We start from the raw sequence: 16,453 nt of genomic DNA, 5'->3' as shown, positions 1-16,453 counted from the left end.
GGAAAACCACTGGGTGTTTTTTTTTGTTTTTTTTCTTGTTGTTTTTTTTTTTTGTGTGTGTGTGTGTATGGTTTTTGAGCAGAGGTTGACATGAGCTAACACCTATACATTCAAAGGGTCACCCTAAATTCTACATGGATAATAAACCATGGGGGCAAGATGGAGAACAGGAAGACAAGTTTAGAAGCCTTTTCTCAAATTCAAATGGGTGATGCTGGTTTGCAAGAGTGGTAGTAGTGAAGGTTAGTTTTGGAACACCTTCTGAAGATGGAGTTATCAGGATTTACTGATGGGTTGGATATGAGATATGAAAGAAAAGATAGCAAAAAAATAAGAAAAAGTCTTTGCAGCATGAACAATTCTAGGGAATCAAAACAAAAGAGAAAGCTAAAAATCACACCACTGGGAGGGTGTCTCTCATACTTCCGCATACAACTTTTCAGGTACAATTAATTATGTTTTCACTTATCTATTTAGTGGCTGTCTCTCCCCCATTAGAATATGGAAGGTCCAGCTTGTAGCCATCTGTCTAGTTCACCCTTATAGCATCTGCACCAAACTCAGTGCGAGGTATTTTTTGAGCACTCATTAAATAGTTAAAGAATGAATGAATGTCCACTGCCTTGAGCAATCTTGAAATTATATCTTACTAGAAACTGTTGAAGGAAATACAGATGCTGAAAAGGATATATTTTCATTAGATGATAGATAGGACTGTAAAGATTTTATAATATTTTCTAGCTTATCCTTTTATATTATTTAAACTCTAAGACAAAACCAATTTTACTACTCCAAAGAAACATTGTGTCTCTTTATGCTATCAGCTTGTTAACACACTCTTCTATAATATAAAGTTTTACTCTGATCTGACATCATAACCGTATTATTTAAACTATTTAATTCTTATGAAAGTATTATTTCTGCTAAAAATAATTGATACCACTAGCCCTCCATTATTCAAACTCAAGCAAAGTGGTAAAACTGAACTGTAAGGTCTACATATAATTTTTGAATCTTATTTTCAATGATTGCAAGACTGCCTGTTCCATAAACTTTTATACAAGCTGTTAAAATCTCTTCAAATCGATTTGGTTGTATTTCATTTTCACCTCTCCTTCATACCTCAGGGGAAATGAAAAAGAAGAGTAAAGAGATGGATAGTTCTAAAGATATGCAGGTGCGAGGGAGTGACTGGCTTAGGTAATCCTAGTCACTGCATTATTCAAAGGTCACCATATTTAGAGTTTGAGACAGAGCTTAACATGTAATGTATTGCTTTCTAGCATTAATTTTTACTTAGAAATTAAGTCCCTTTAACCCTTTCACTGAAATGTCAGTAGATTGGGGGTTTGAAAGGCAAACGTGCAGAAGGCTGCAGTAATTGAAGTCTTTGTATAAACGACACAAGACAACACCCAGTTTGTCATGTCAGCAGAACCCAAAGATGGAATCATTTTAATTTCCATCTCTTAGCTAGAGAACATTCCTACAAGAAAAGGCTGACCCTTGACACCGCCTGAAACTTTCCCCAGACTTGGCATCCGTCTGCAGGAGACACCCCCTCCTGACGCACCATAAATCCCAGACGGAGTGTGGGGCCACGGGAGACTGGGGCGCGCTCCCTCTGGCCCTACGTGGAAAAGGACAGGGTCGCAAGCACTAGGGGCGACAAAGGCTAGGGGACCCAAGAGAGAGGCCGGCGCAAGTTGGGTGACAGCTCTGGGGGTCCGGAGGCGGCCCAGGGCTCCAGGACCAGCTTCCGCTCCAGGGCCCCGCCCGGATGACTCCTGAACAGGCCACGAGGGTGGGGAGGGACCCACAGCCTCCGCCCCGCGGGGAGGCGGCGGCCGGCAGGAGTGAGGTGGCCAAGAGGGACGCTTGTGGGGGGACGTGGCGGGGCGGGGGGTGGGTGCCCGAGGTCGGAGAGTGTGTGGGATTGGCGCAGCGGGATCCGCACCTCTGCCCCACGGCTTTACAAAGCCCACACACCAGCCCTGCAGCCAGGCCGACCGAAAGCCACCGCCTGAGCCTCCAGTGTTCCCAGGTAGCCTCTGCACACCGCGGGGCGGGATCGCGCGGCGGGTAGGGGGGAATGCCGGGGTGGGAGGGGTTATGGGGGGTCTCTCTGTGCACCCCCACCCTCCTATTCACAGATATAGGAGACGCGAGGGCATGGAGAATGCCTTTGCTCCCCTGAAGGAGAGGTGACCACCTGGTTACCTTACAGTGACCTCCTGACAGCTGCCCAGCTGCTGAAAATGCACAGGGACCTAGAGGGTGCTTGCTTCCAAAATACTTTAATGCTTTGGGTGTTTTCTCAGCCTTCCTACCTAACTGTCCCCAATATACATATTCATTCATTCTCATTCTCTCCTCTCTCTCTCTCTCTCTCTCTCTCTCTCTCTCACACACACACACACACACCACACACACACACACACACACACACACACACACACACACACACACAGTGTGGAGGCGGGGTCTGCAGGATCACAACGATAGAGTAACTGTCAATCAGAAGAGATTAGAATCTGGGCAGGACGTGTCCAGGCTGGAGTCTTCAGAAAGTACCTAGGTGCAGCATCTGCAGCTCCTCGGGTCCAGCCCTCAGGTGATGCGTGATTGATTTTGCTTGGTTTGTTAGCTCTGAAAGTCCCAGGCTTGTAAAAAGGTTTCGGTCAAGACTCATCCTTTGATCCATAGGTGCTTGCTTTGCTCTGCTCTCCCATTCTAAAAAGTTGGAAGTGGGTGTTCAAGAGAGCTTAGTCTTTAAAACTCGTGAGTTTTCAAAAAATAAAAATAATATAAAATATAAACTCTTAGCTTGAATTAGGTTTTTTGTTTTTTAATATACATGCATGCATTTTAAGAGAATCAATAACTGGTAACGTGATTAGATGAAGAGTCCAGCAGGTGTGGCCTCTTTAGAATTGAAAACTACGTTTACTGTACAGTTTTAGAAAAACTGACTCCTTTGGTATGTGCTTTATTTTTGTGTTATAATCTTGGGATATGTCTCTGTTGGGAATCCTGTCACATCCTAAGTGTCTTGTGAGGTTTCCTTTGGAATTGGCCAACCAACCTAGGACAGAACCCAGTATGTTCCCTTTATATCCCCTTTTTATTATTAGTGTTTCAGGTGGGTCCAACCTACTCCCCAGGCCTCTTGCCTTGGTCTCCAATGAGTGGAAAAAGATATCAGAAATGCCCTCTAGGCAAGTTTGGAGCACGAAGGAATGCTATAGACTTTTTCTCCTCCGCTGAAGTTCTCACATATTGGCAATTTAAAACCTAAAGCATTGTTTACCACCTGTCAGACTCAGAAGTATAAGGATTAACTAATAAAAGGTTTGTAAAATGCTTCCCAAATATAAAATTCCATAAATATGCTAAATAGTAATAATCCACCCATTGTTAAATTTATGTAGCTGCTTCTGCCATGCATACAAGATGATTTAGAATGCATGTTTCCTGTCAATTAAACAATGAGTTTGGAGGAAAATAATGAGTCCAATTCACATCCTATGAAACTTTGAAATAAAATTTCTCCCATAAGGCACCGTTGGCAGAGAATCATAAAGCATTTCAAAAAGCTACATATGGAACGACATTTACCTTAAGGTTTGGAGGGAAAGGGACCCAGTGAACACCTGAAACAGAACTATTCAGCCCTGGTTCGTGTGTGCCTGAACCATAAATATTCCCTTACGTTTTGGGTGAGTCTACAGGGAGGGCCAACAAGTGTTGTGGAACAGCCGTATAGCTGCTGTCTTGTTTAATCCATGAAATATGCCTCTTGGTCTCTTAGTATTTTTAAGGCTGAAGTTCAGTCTGTGGTTTTGTTCATAGACAATGAAGAAAATCCTCATAGTTACTTGGATGAATTATTCATTCTTCCAATATCATGGGCTTGGCTTTTAAGCATCTTTAGCACCAGTAATCATTTTAATATCCTGCAGATAATTGAATTAGTTTGTTCCCAGTGGATTGAGTGACATGTTAAAATCACATCTTCCTCTTTGCATGTATTTACTAATGAAATGTGTCATTTTTCTGTTTACTGGCCTCTTAGAATAAAACCTGTTTCTTATATGCTAATTGAAGTATAAATATTGTTATGGCTGGCACTTTCTGTTTTATGAAAACAATTCCAGATTCACCATTAGCAGATTAAGCGGTGAGCAAAACCATGATTTGGGGGATGTTTTTCCCTGAGAGCTTCCCACTTTCAATGGCCTTTTCTTTTCATTTCTTCCAATCAGGACTCTCAGATGGAGAGCTGCTAATAGATATGCCCCAGCCTAGTATTCCAGAACTCCCCATCTGCCACCACTCCCTTTATCCAAGTAACTTAACCTGTGCTCTACTTATTTTCCAACAGCTTGGTGTGGGTAAAAGTGCATTAGGCAAAAAATCAAAAGAGCTCGCATTTATCACGCAGCCATGATATACCAGGCACTGTGCCTCATTATCGCATTCAATCCCTGTAACAATCCGATGCAGTAGAGATGTCACCTGTGCTTCACACACAGGAAACTGAGTCTCCAAGAAGCTCTGCTGCCCAAAGATGAGCAGTTTATGCAACAAAAAAGCCAGGATTTGAACCAAGGCATTCTGGCACTTCCTGATACACTGTGATCCCTAAGAAGGATTCGCATTCTGGACTGAAGTGTAGAAGAGTCTCCCATTAACCAACTGGCCATTTGACCTTGGATAAGTCTCTTAAACCTTCTGGGTCTCTTATTTCCTTTCTTTAGTTTTGGATTACATTCTCTCTCAGAGATGGAAGGAACTGTTCCAGGATTTTGGTTGCCAAGCACATAAACTGCTCCTCCCACATGATTCAGAATCTGCTATCTTTTGCCCTCTCCTCAACTCCCTCCCTTATTTACCTTTTATCTTCCTTTATGTGCAAGTAAATATTACCTCCTCCAAGAGACTTTTCCCATTTTTCAGGCCGTATTATTTTCTGTCTTAGCCCTTAGTGGTCCCTCATAACACTGATTACAAACTGCACTTGTTTTATTTATGTCAGTTTATATGTGGTTGTTGTTTTTATCTCCTCCCCATCACTCCCCCATCAGATTGAGGCCAGAGCTCTTTTTTGTCTGACTTTTTTCCTTATTGTATTCCCAGGGTCCATCACAGTGATAAGTATCACATAGTCAGATATCAATAAGTATACGATGAATGAATAATTACCTCTTAGAAAGGACATGTGCCTATATATTGTCCTTTTCTTAGGATAACCTAAATGAAGTGCCATCAGTCTCACAATAGTATAGAGAGTGAGTCTGACTTATGAATGGGAATCCCATTATAACCACGGAGACAGTAGGGCTTCCCTCGGACACGCAGGACAAATGGATACACTGCACACTGTCCACCACCCACCACCCCAATTTTACAGCAGAGCAAACGGACCTCAAAACATAACAGAAACTTGGGTTTGGAAGATACTTTAGAGACAAGTTAATGGTCTAAACTGCTGTTTTATTGATGAGGAGACTGACGTTCAGAGAAACAGAACCTCAAGTATAGAACCTGTGCCTCCTGACTTCCAGACCTGCGTTCTTTTCACCAAGAATCAGAAATCTCAGGGACCACCTAATCAACAGGGGTAGGGAACTTTGGACAATGCTGCTTTCTTTCAGTAATTCCAAAGAGCCTTAGGTTTCCCGGACCAATCCTGAGTAGCAGCATTAGTACACAGCAGAATATCCTACTTCAGCTAATCTTATTTTTAAATTTCAAACCGCCTCTAAATTTCCGTGACTCATTTACTATTGTAATGATCCATCAGGCAGCCTTTTAATACCTATCATTAGTTTACCAACTCTGCTTAAATGCTTGGAAGCTCCAAATGCAAAATCCACAGTGCTGAGCATTTAATACTAGCGTGATAGATTCAACATACATTTGAAAGATAACTGATATTTTGAACTTCCAAATGATGATGGCTTGTTTTTAAGGACTAAAGTAACTTTTCTTTCTCAGAGAGTAATCCTAGCTAGAGTATTACATCCCATAAAAAAAGCAGTTCTTAAACTTTAGGGAGCATAAAAATCATCTGAAGTCTTTGTAAAAACCCAGATTGCTTGGAGCCACTCTTCACAGTTCCAAATTAATAGGTCTAAGATTGAACCCAGACAACCGCATTTTTAACAAACACCTTTAGTGATTTCTCAGTCAAATGGTCTGAAGATCTCACTTTGAGATCCAATGATAATTTTGGTATATTTTGAATTTTCCCACATTTCTTCTAAGAGGATTTTTAAATTAAATTTATTGGGATAACATTGGTTAATAATATTATATAAGTTTCAGGTGTACAATTCTCTAATATATTATCTGTATATTGCATTGTGTGCTTACCACCCAAAGTCTAGTCTCCTTCCATCACCATATATTTGACTCCCTTAATCTCTTCATCTTTCCCCAAACCCTCTCCCCTTCTGGTAACCACCATACTGTTATCTGCGTCTATGAGTTTTGTTTGTTTGTTTTGTTTGCTTATTGCTTTCTGGTTTGTATCCCACATATCAGTGAAATCATATGGTTCTTGTCCTTGTTTTGTCTGACTTATTTCACTGAGCATGATACTCTCAAGATCCATCTATGTTGTTGCAAATGGCAATATTTCATCCTTTTAATGGCAGAACAATATTCCATTATATATATGTACCACATCTTCTTTATCCAGTCATTGGTCAAAGGACACTTTGGTTGTTTCTACTGTGAACAATGATGCCGTGAACATAAGGGTACATATATCTTTATGAAGAAATGTTTTCAAAATTTTCATGTAGATCCCAGAAGAGGTATTGCTGGGTCCTAGGGTAGCTCTAGTCTTAATTTTTTGAGGAAACTTCATACTCTTTTCCACAGTGGCTATACCAATTTATATTCCCACAAGCACTATACATGGGCACCTTTTTCTTAAGAGGATTTGTTTAAACAAAGATATTTGAGGAGGAGTTCAATGTGTTTGAATCTAGAAAATAGCAGAGATGACCTACACTGGTTTACTAGTTATGAAAAGCATCTATTTCCTTGTAGCAAAAACCGTATATGTATAATCGTGATACAGAACTCTCATGCCATGGATTCCAGGCTGCCAGAGCTCTTAGGAACACCAGGGTCATCTGCAGTGGTAGACAGCAGAAGCTGGCTCTTCAGCCTACAGAGGCACATTATGGTTACAAGTATGGAAGTTATATTTTATTTGGTCTGTGCTGAACACCTTGAGGACATTTTCCACAGCGCCTTAAAGATGGTAGACTCGAATAGTTAATACATGAATTTAATGGATAATAAAATACATCACATTTTTTTGATGGTACTTTTCCTTCCCATTAGGAAATATAACTTTACAAGAGGAAAATAAAAATCAGAAAAATATACCTAACCTCCATGCAAAATACCGTTAGTCTGATATTTCTAGACTGAAATATTAAAAATGAATTTGAAACATGTATTTGGATGTCTACCATTCATATTTTCTAGAAGAGCTATAGATTGTAACAAGCTTGTATCTCCATTAGGGTCTTTGCATTAGGTAGTCTCTCTCTCTCTGGGAGTGCTCTTCCCTCCGATCTTGTTTCACCCAGCTAAGATGACATCTTTTCAGAGAGGTCTTCCTGACCACCAAGCTCATTCACTTTCTATTACATTATTTTGTTATTGTATATTATTACCATCCAATTATTTTATCTTTCTTGTTTGTTTGTTTTTCCTCATCCCCACGGGACTAGTAGTATATCCTGAGGTCAGAGGTCAAGTCTACATGTTTACTGCTATTTTCTGAATATCTATTACAGAGCCAAGCACTTCACAGGTAATCAACAGATATTTTGTCAATTAGCTCAATGTCAAAAAACAAAGGTCTGATCTTCTGGTGTTATTCCACTGTAAATCAGTAATTTTTAATCTTTTGAGTGAAATGCACCTTTTAGAATTGGATTAAAATCATGACACTCAATAAAAATTTACATGCAAAAAATTTTGCATATAATTTGGAGAGTCCACAGACCTCAGACTAGGAAACCTAGCCCTAAAGGTGTAAGTGTATACAGTAAGAAAATCTAACTGAAATATTGAGCTAAATATCACAAAGAAAAACTAATTACTATGAGCACCAGTGTCTTGATGTTCATACATTTATGGTAATAAATTATATGTTGCCTTGGGAATATTTTGCAACCCTCCAAAGGAAAAAGAAAGGCTATGTATAAATGTTGTATATTTTATTTATATGCTGGAAAGGATTTAGGCTCATAGAAAAAGACTAATAAAAATATATACGGCTTAGCAATATAAAATATATTTCAAATAAGTAAGGGAAATGAGTCAAAGGAAAAAAAATAAGGCTAAGAACATAAGATGGGGCCAGGAAAAAGATTCATACTCAAAATGTATGCCATGAAATTCAACACTCTTGCTAGAAGATAGTAACAAACTTTGTTCTCAGATTTTAGTAGCCAATGAGGGGAAGAAAAAAATCAGTTATGCCTTGTAGAGGGTCATATTTTATATATACTTATATATGAATATACATACAGTGTGTATATATATATATATATATATATATATATATATATATACACATTTATATGTATATTTAATAGCAAACTGTTTCTTAAAAGAAAGAAGCTAGAGTATAGTCATAAGGAATAGAGGTTATATTTACAATGTTTGCTTTTGGCAAGTGCCCTTGTACCTAAGCCTGCAATAACCCATAATAAAATGTTCAAAAATGACTAATGCTTTGGATGTTTATAATTAAGATTTTAAGGCTCTCTGTAATTTTTGTTAGCAGTAGGCCTTGCAGAAAGAAGCCTCATTAGGTCAGTAAAGCCCTCCAAAAGTCAGGGGAGGAGGGTTGGGGAGGTGGACTAAGAAAACAAAGGTTTTTCTCCAGTTTTTTCACACCCCCACCAGTCCCTGTAGCATTCCGCTCTTTCTATGTTTGCACACTATTTAAATAAAATGTCTGAAGCTCTCATTCTCCCCTTGAAGGGGGCTGTGCACCTAGGACTTTGACTAATGCAAGTTATTCCAGCTAACCTTAGTTTCCTTAGATAGCTGTCCATCGGGGACTTGTCCGCCTTCTCTATTTGAGAGAGCAAATACAATAACCAGCTTCTCAGAACATTATGTGGAATTGTGGCATTCTCTGAGGTGCTATAAATGGATCACATTGACAGCTTTATTTGTCATTCTTAAATGGAATGTGGTTTTCCCCCTTTGTGTTAAATCGAAATCAGATGGCATTTCTTATTTCAATGTAGAATGTTTTTACTCTCATAATTGCAAAAGTACATTTATAACTGACACTATTCTAATTTGCAAAATTTGTGTTTCATTATTTGGGGTGTATTTGAAATGTAACTGAGGGGGAAAAACTCATACAACATTTTCGTTTCATCTATTTGTTGAGATCCTGATACAGTTGCTAGAATTCAGTCACCATATGGAAGCAGAAACTATTATATTTCATGTAATGACATGGATTTTAGAGGCAAGGATATAAAAAAGCATACCTGGCAGAACATCCACAATCCAGAAACTTAAATGTCTAGTTTTTAAATTTCTTCTCTGCTTTGCCTACCCAGCATGTCTTTGGTTCTAATCCTCTCTACCTCTCCTTGCAGTGACTCTTGTTCAATACATGCAGTGGCAAAAAAGGCAAGAATAGGGGTGAAAACTACTACCTTCCTATTGTAGCATATTTCTTATATGCAAAAATCAGTTGCTTCAGCCCAGGTGAAATTTTTTATTTAAAAAATCAGTATTATTCCCGTCCATGCACTGCTGATTCTGGGTGAGAAAGGAAGTTCTCTGACTTTCTTAAATCCATCAAGAGCTCTCAATGCTCTTCTTACCGATCTCAATACTATGCTTATCGTTAGAATTTTTTACATCTAGGATCAGAGTACATTTTTCTCACTAAATGTATATGTTTATTTTCATAGTCATTTCATATACTCATGCTTCCAGTAAAGTCATCTTTCTGAGAACTCATTATGCGCCAGACGTTGTTAGGATGCAAAGAATGGCTTCAGGTATTCTCTGCCCTCATTTGGTCTCCATGCTGATGGGGAAGACAGACAGTAAAAGAACGACACAAATAAGTATGAAAATTAAACTGTTCTAAAGGCTACAAAACAGAAATGCAAGGTTCTAGAAAATGGGATCTAAATGACATATAGCGGCCTACTAGACCAGGAGTACAGGCAGAAGGCATAATGTATGGGAAAGCCATGATGTATGGAAAGCAGAAGAGAACAGAGTTAATGGAAAGGAAAGGAGAGCCAAGCAGCTGGAGTACCAGGAACAGGGAGAACAGCTTGGGTATGGAGATGTCATCAGGGCCACTGCCATGAAAGGCTTTTTATCCATATCAAAGAACGTGTCTTTATCCTATGACCAATAAGAAAGACAAGGTAGGTTTGTTTTTGTTGGGTTTTTTTGGGGGAAGGGGTGTAGTTACATCATCAATTTTGTATTTCCAAAGAAATATTCGGCAGTAAGAAAAGATGAAATAGGACCATTTGTGACAACATGGATGGATCTTGAGAGTGTAATGCTAAGCGAAATAAGTCAGACAGAAAAAGCAGAGAACCATATGACTTCACTGATATGTGGTATATAAACCAAAAACAACAAAAGAACAAGACAAATGAGAAACAAAAACCCATAGACACAGACAATAGTTCAGTGGTTACCAGAGGGTAAGGGGGAGGGGGTGGGAGATGAGGGTAAGGGGGATCAAATATATGGTGATGGAAGGAGAACTGACTCTGGGTGGTGAACACACAATGGGATTTATAGATGATGTAATACAGAATTGTACACCTGAAATCTATGTAACTTTACTAACAATTGTCACCCCAATAAACTTTAATGAAAAAAAATACAAAGAAATGTATATTTCTGGCTACAAGGTGGACTATTGGTTGGCAAGGGGCAAAAGTTGTATAGACCAGTTGAAATTTTTAAGCGGAGATACTGGTAGCTTGCCTTAGGGGAGGAAGGATGAGATGTTGGTGATTTCTAAAAAGTAAATGGATTAGAAAGATGTATGGGGGATATAACTGATGGGCCATCTTCTAAGTAAGTGTCAGGGAATACTGGAAGAGGAACAACTTTGCAAAGACAGGTGCTAAATTCAGAGTTCAAAAGTCTTAGATGCACCACAGGACAGAGCAAGCAGATGTTTATTTATGGGTGTGGAGCTTGTCAGAGAGCTCTGAGGCTTGGATATAAACTTTTGACTCATCTTCACATTCACAGGTCTGGCTATTACTGGTATGATCCACAGATGGATCTGATTGCCTAGAGAAAGGGTAAAGTGAGTGGTAGAGGAGAACACTAGGACCAAAGTCTTGAAGAATTCGAATCCATAAAATAGTGAGGGATGAGCTTGCAAAGGATGAAACGAGCAGCAAGAGAAATAGAAGGAAATATAGAAAATAGAAATAGGAGGTTGCTGGGCCATCGGGGACAAGGAAGCAAGGATTTCATTTCAGGTAGGTAACAGTGGTCAGTTGGCTTGAATGTGGAAGATCATTTTATTTAGCAAGAGTAGAGAGCCCTGATCAGGAGAGAACTGTTTTGAATTAAAGAGAAATCACTAAGTGAAATGTACAGGAAATAGAGTTGTAACAAGTGCTATCTGTGGTTATGCCTGTTTGAGAATAGTTCATAAGTTCACATCTCACATAGATCTCAAGAAGATAAGTGGGGAGCACGCATGATAGAGAGGAAAGTCATTTCAACATGTTGGTGATCACGAGGAAGAGTGGGACTAGAGTGAAATTTAAGCATAGAACAGTCTGAGGTTCTGGGTTCTAACCTGGGGAGAAAATGTGAACCTGACACTAAGAAATTTCATGAGCACAGTGCTGCCTGTTCCTCCACCCTGGTACTCTCATGACCAGGGCAAATAAACCAAAGGTTCACAAAGCAGTGTGGACTGGCCTCACCCACGTGCTGACGTCGCTGTGTGGAGGAAGAAGGCCGTAGCCTGTAATGTCGCAGAGCACATTCTTACGTAGTGACTTCTGGGAGGTGAACTGCATCCTTAGTTTGTCTCCCTGCATCCACTACACCACCACAGCTTGAGTCCACCCAGTGGTGGCAGAGTGGAAGTTAATGTCTCAGCACAATCAGCGATGTGATAAGGCAGAGGTCTGATTAATGGGGTATGAGCTGTGAAGGGGAGGTAAGAAAAGAAAGAGGAGAGCCACGCGACGTGATTACTTGCTGTAGTTTGGCTACAAAGAGGAAGAGAGAGATTGGGGGCACAGCTGGGAGACAGACTAGTGGATGAGTAAGCACTTACTCATTCAACAAATATTACACAACCTTACATGTGACAGCTACTGGGACAGGCTCCGGAAGGCATGTTCCATCCCTAACGTGAGATCTTGTATTTCATGTGATAATTTCAAATGCAGAGTGACTAAGGATTCTGTGGTCTATTTCCTTAAAACAAATGCAACATGTTTCCTCAGAAATAAACCCTTACTTGATTTTTTATAAAATGATCAAATTTCTGTTCAAATAAAAGAGAAAAATAACACATCCACCTGTACTTGGTTTTTCTCTCATCCTCCTTCCTTTCATTCCTTTTGTGTTTCAAATGTGAACAGTCTTAGTCTTGACATTGTTACTTATTCAGAAGCATTTTCTAGAATGGTGTCTTTAAAATCATCTAAACTTCAATTATTTATAGAGCATCCATAATATTCAAGCATTAAATATTATGCTGTGGAAGTCAGAAATGTAAATACAGCAGGGTTTCCGTAGCTAAATTATGAACTCTCTGAGTGCTCTTGGCACTGCTGTATATACCTGTACAAAATAAAGCCAGAGTACTGTAAATGTGGCTTTTGTAGCAAGGGTACAGTTAAGCATCCTTGGGTATGTAGAGGAGGGTACAATCAATTCTTACTCAAGAATTCAGGAAGATCCCTCAAAGAGGTGGTATTTGAACTGGGTGTTAAAAAATGAGCATTTCAGACAGCAGAAGGCTAGTAACCAAAGTCATGGAGTCAGGAAACAGCTTTTGGAGGGAGGAGAGACAGTGAGGAGAAATGGTTTAGCATGACTAAAGAGGTTATATGGAAAATGGTAAATGCATTGGTCTCAGATCTTAGAAAGCTGTGCTGAGAAGTTTTAGACTTGACCCTACAGAGACTGGAGGGAGTTTGGCCCTACAGAGACTGTTGGAAATTTGCAAGCAAGTGGAGAAACGTGAGGTTCATGAAAAAAACTGGGATCATCAGAAAAGCTGGGAAATTATGAAGATTAGAAGCAGGGAGGACATGAAATGGGAGGCCATTGCCTCATTGGTCAATGATAGATGGTACATTTCTGATATGACAATGGCCTTGGAAATGTAAAAGGGGAAAAAAGTTTTGTGTGGGCAAAGCGGCTATAATCAGTTGGATGTGTGTGTGTTGTGGGGAGGAACAATGATGGAGAGGAAGCATTCAAGTCAGAGAGATTTTAGGTACAGAAAGAAAAGCAAATTCAGGAGAGGATGGAGATGAGCACCTATCTGGAAAAATATTTAAAAAGATATCATTTAAGTTATACGTGTGAATGAAATTGTTGCCAAGTGAAGAAACTTGAGGAAAGCCCACGTGTAAGGAGAGGTAGAAAAAGAAGAACCAGAGAAGAAAATTGAGAGGAGTGCCTTGTTAGATTGGAATGACGTTTCAAGGAAGAGGCTTTGTGCTGTGATTTGTTTCATTTATATAATCATTTAGTTGTATCTTTTCCCTTTGTCCTTCTTTGCCTTTTGGAATTGTACCATGAACTGGGCTGTGCAGCTGTCAGTACAGCATCACATCAGTACTGCATCACATCAGTACTGCATCACATCAGTACTACATCACATCAGTACTGTATCATATTAGTACTACATCACATCAGTACTGTATTGCCTGAGTACTGCATAACATCAATACTACATCACATCAGTACTGCATCTGCATCGCATCAGTACTACATCACATCAGTACTGTATCATATCAGTACTATATCACATCAGTACTGTATCATATTAGTACTACATCACATCAGTACTGTATTGCCTGAGTACTGCATCACATCAATAGTACATCACATCAGTACTGCATCGCATCAGTACTGTATCACATGAGTACTACATCACATCAGTACTGCATCACATCAGTACTGTATCACATGAGTACTACATCACATCAGTACTGCATCGCATCAGTACTGTATCACATGAGTACTACATCACATCAGTACTGCATCACATCAGTACTACATCACATCAGTACTGCATCACATCAGTACTACATCACATCAGTACTCTACCACACTTCATCTTTACAGCTCTGCCCCCTATTTATTAGTGAGTAACAACTTGACTAGAATCACCAGTCATCAGTGACTTACTTCAGAAATTCCTCCTCTATTGAGAACATGACTTAAATAAAGAAGCCCCTTGTGTGTTTGTTAGGAAGGCAAAACAAGGGAAGACAGCTGGATAATTTGTTATTTGGGAATTAGTAGGTTTATACTTAGGATTTCCCTAATTCAAGCTTCAGGTTTGTCTCTAGAAGTTTTGTAGCAATAAGAACTACCGCCAAGCAAATGTACTGTCATGCCCTTCAGTTTTCAAAGTAGGTGGTCAGGCCTACTCTTGTTAAATAGGATAGTCCATTCTATCTCGATTTCTCTATGTCATGTTTTACATGAAAATATTTTTCTGTGAATTTCATATCAAAATTAAAATACTTGGTGACTTTGGGAGAAGTAATACATTTTCTCCTAATACAAGAAGTTATAGAGGAAATTATGTTTTCCCTTTACCTAAATTACCAAGAAATTCAAATCTAAATTGTAACTTCAATTATTTCAACTGCTGACCAACATAGGAGCATGTGTCCTTCCTCCTTTTTGACTCTCAGTCTTAGTCCCTTATTTTTATTCCCATTTCATTATGTTTTCTTTTGGAAGCTACCTCTAATTCTTAAGTTAAATGGGCATAAATAAATTAAATACTTTTACTGTTAACTAAATGTCTCTCTACATGTCATCTCCTTTCATCGTCAGAACAGTCCACTGAATAACTGGTATGACCACTCCCACCCAAGAGAAGACGGAACTGAACCTCAATGGGGTTAAAGACTTAAAGTTCACTCAGACAAATACTGACTGGGACGCAACCCCAGGACTTCTTTCACTAATGGCAGTAGTCATTTTAGCCTTTCTTGCTCCAATTTTTGTGGGCAACTGGTTGATTGGTTAATGGCATATGATTGGCTAAGACAGCTCTCATTCAAATGAGAAACAATCATTGACATAAGAAACTAGTGTTATTTGAGCAGTTTTCTTCTTGATGATGAAACAGTCTATGTTTGTATCTCCAGGTTTTATAACAATCAAGAAGCACATGAAAGAGGCCTCTTTCATCAAGTATTCTTAAGTTATGAAAATGGAATTGAAGCTTCTGTTCCTCCTTCGTGTGGTAAGTAACTACTAATTTGGGTAACAGAATTGACTTTCCCCTCCATCTAATTTTCTCACAATATTTATAAAAGAAATGGAAATGCTTCTTATGAGAAGATGGCATGACTTATGAATAATATCCAAATTTGTCTTCAGAATGTTTCATTAATAAAGGGTCTATTCCATTTTTTAGTTCAATTGTGTTTTTTTAAAAATTCTAGCTTAATATCCTTTACCTGGTTTAGAATTGGAGTCATTTTGACCTACATGTGGGTTTTGATCATTAAAATAACATAACTCTTCTACCCACTTTATATACATTTTTTAAATTCTTTGGAGAGTAATGTGGTACTAAAAAATAAACAGCCAGTTATTTTACCAGTAAAGTGGATTTATTTGGGAATAGCAGGTATTGCAATTCAGGACAATCATGCTACAGCAAAAACTATAGGCACATCCAACAAGTGAAGGAGAGGAAGGAACATTATTTTATGGAGAAAAAAGAGGACTATGAGGGGGTCGTTTTGCATGAAAGACCATTGGAGGGAAGCAAAGAGTTCAGGGTGGTGACCGTTTCTTATTGGGTGAGTTGCTGGGCAAGGTAGGACATCTTCCTTCTTCCTGCTGGAGTTGTAAAACAGTCTGGACTTGCAAGGTATGTATGTCTACTCCTATTGAGGTCTGGAATTGACAAGTTTTCCTGTTGGGGTCCGTACCTGACGTAGAGCAGTAGTGCCTGAGGGCTCCCCCTTCTGGCCTCCTGACTCCTTTTTACATGAGGTTTCCCTGTTTTTAATTTTCCCAGTAGCATCCTGTGCAGACAATCGACACGTAGACTCTTAAAAGTCATGGCCACATACAAGGATGATTTAGAAATACCAGATTGCTGTGCGGTGGCATTTCTCTTTGTCCCAGATGCCGTAGTTTGGAGCATCCACCCCTTTTGGCCTGGGCA

The 16,453-nt window shown here is 39.3% G+C and overlaps 1 protein-coding gene across 4 annotated transcripts in view; it reads left to right on the top strand.

Annotated features, from left to right (window-relative positions):
- Positions 1–1,827: 1,827 nt before the first annotated feature.
- Positions 1,828–16,453, top strand: part of RHOBTB1 (Rho related BTB domain containing 1) — a 113,425-nt gene continuing 98,799 nt past the window's right edge. For 2 of the 4 annotated variants that reach the window (XM_019731797.3, XM_019731795.3), the window contains exons 1-2: positions 1,828–2,044; positions 15,420–15,517. The gene's annotated coding sequence lies outside the window, so the exon portion shown is untranslated. Of the gene's footprint in view, positions 2,045–2,517; positions 2,615–15,419; positions 15,518–16,453 lie in introns of those variants that run through there. The other 2 variants (XM_088792034.1, XM_088792033.1) reach the window with 1 other exon arrangement.

The sequence above is a fragment of the Rhinolophus sinicus genome, chromosome 15 (genome assembly GCF_057876585.1).
Source record: "Rhinolophus sinicus isolate RSI-liver-muscle chromosome 15, RSI-T2T, whole genome shotgun sequence".
NCBI lineage: Eukaryota > Metazoa > Chordata > Mammalia > Chiroptera > Rhinolophidae > Rhinolophus > Rhinolophus sinicus.
Note: the sequence above shows the minus strand (reverse complement) of the source record. Positions and strands in the feature narration are given on the sequence as shown.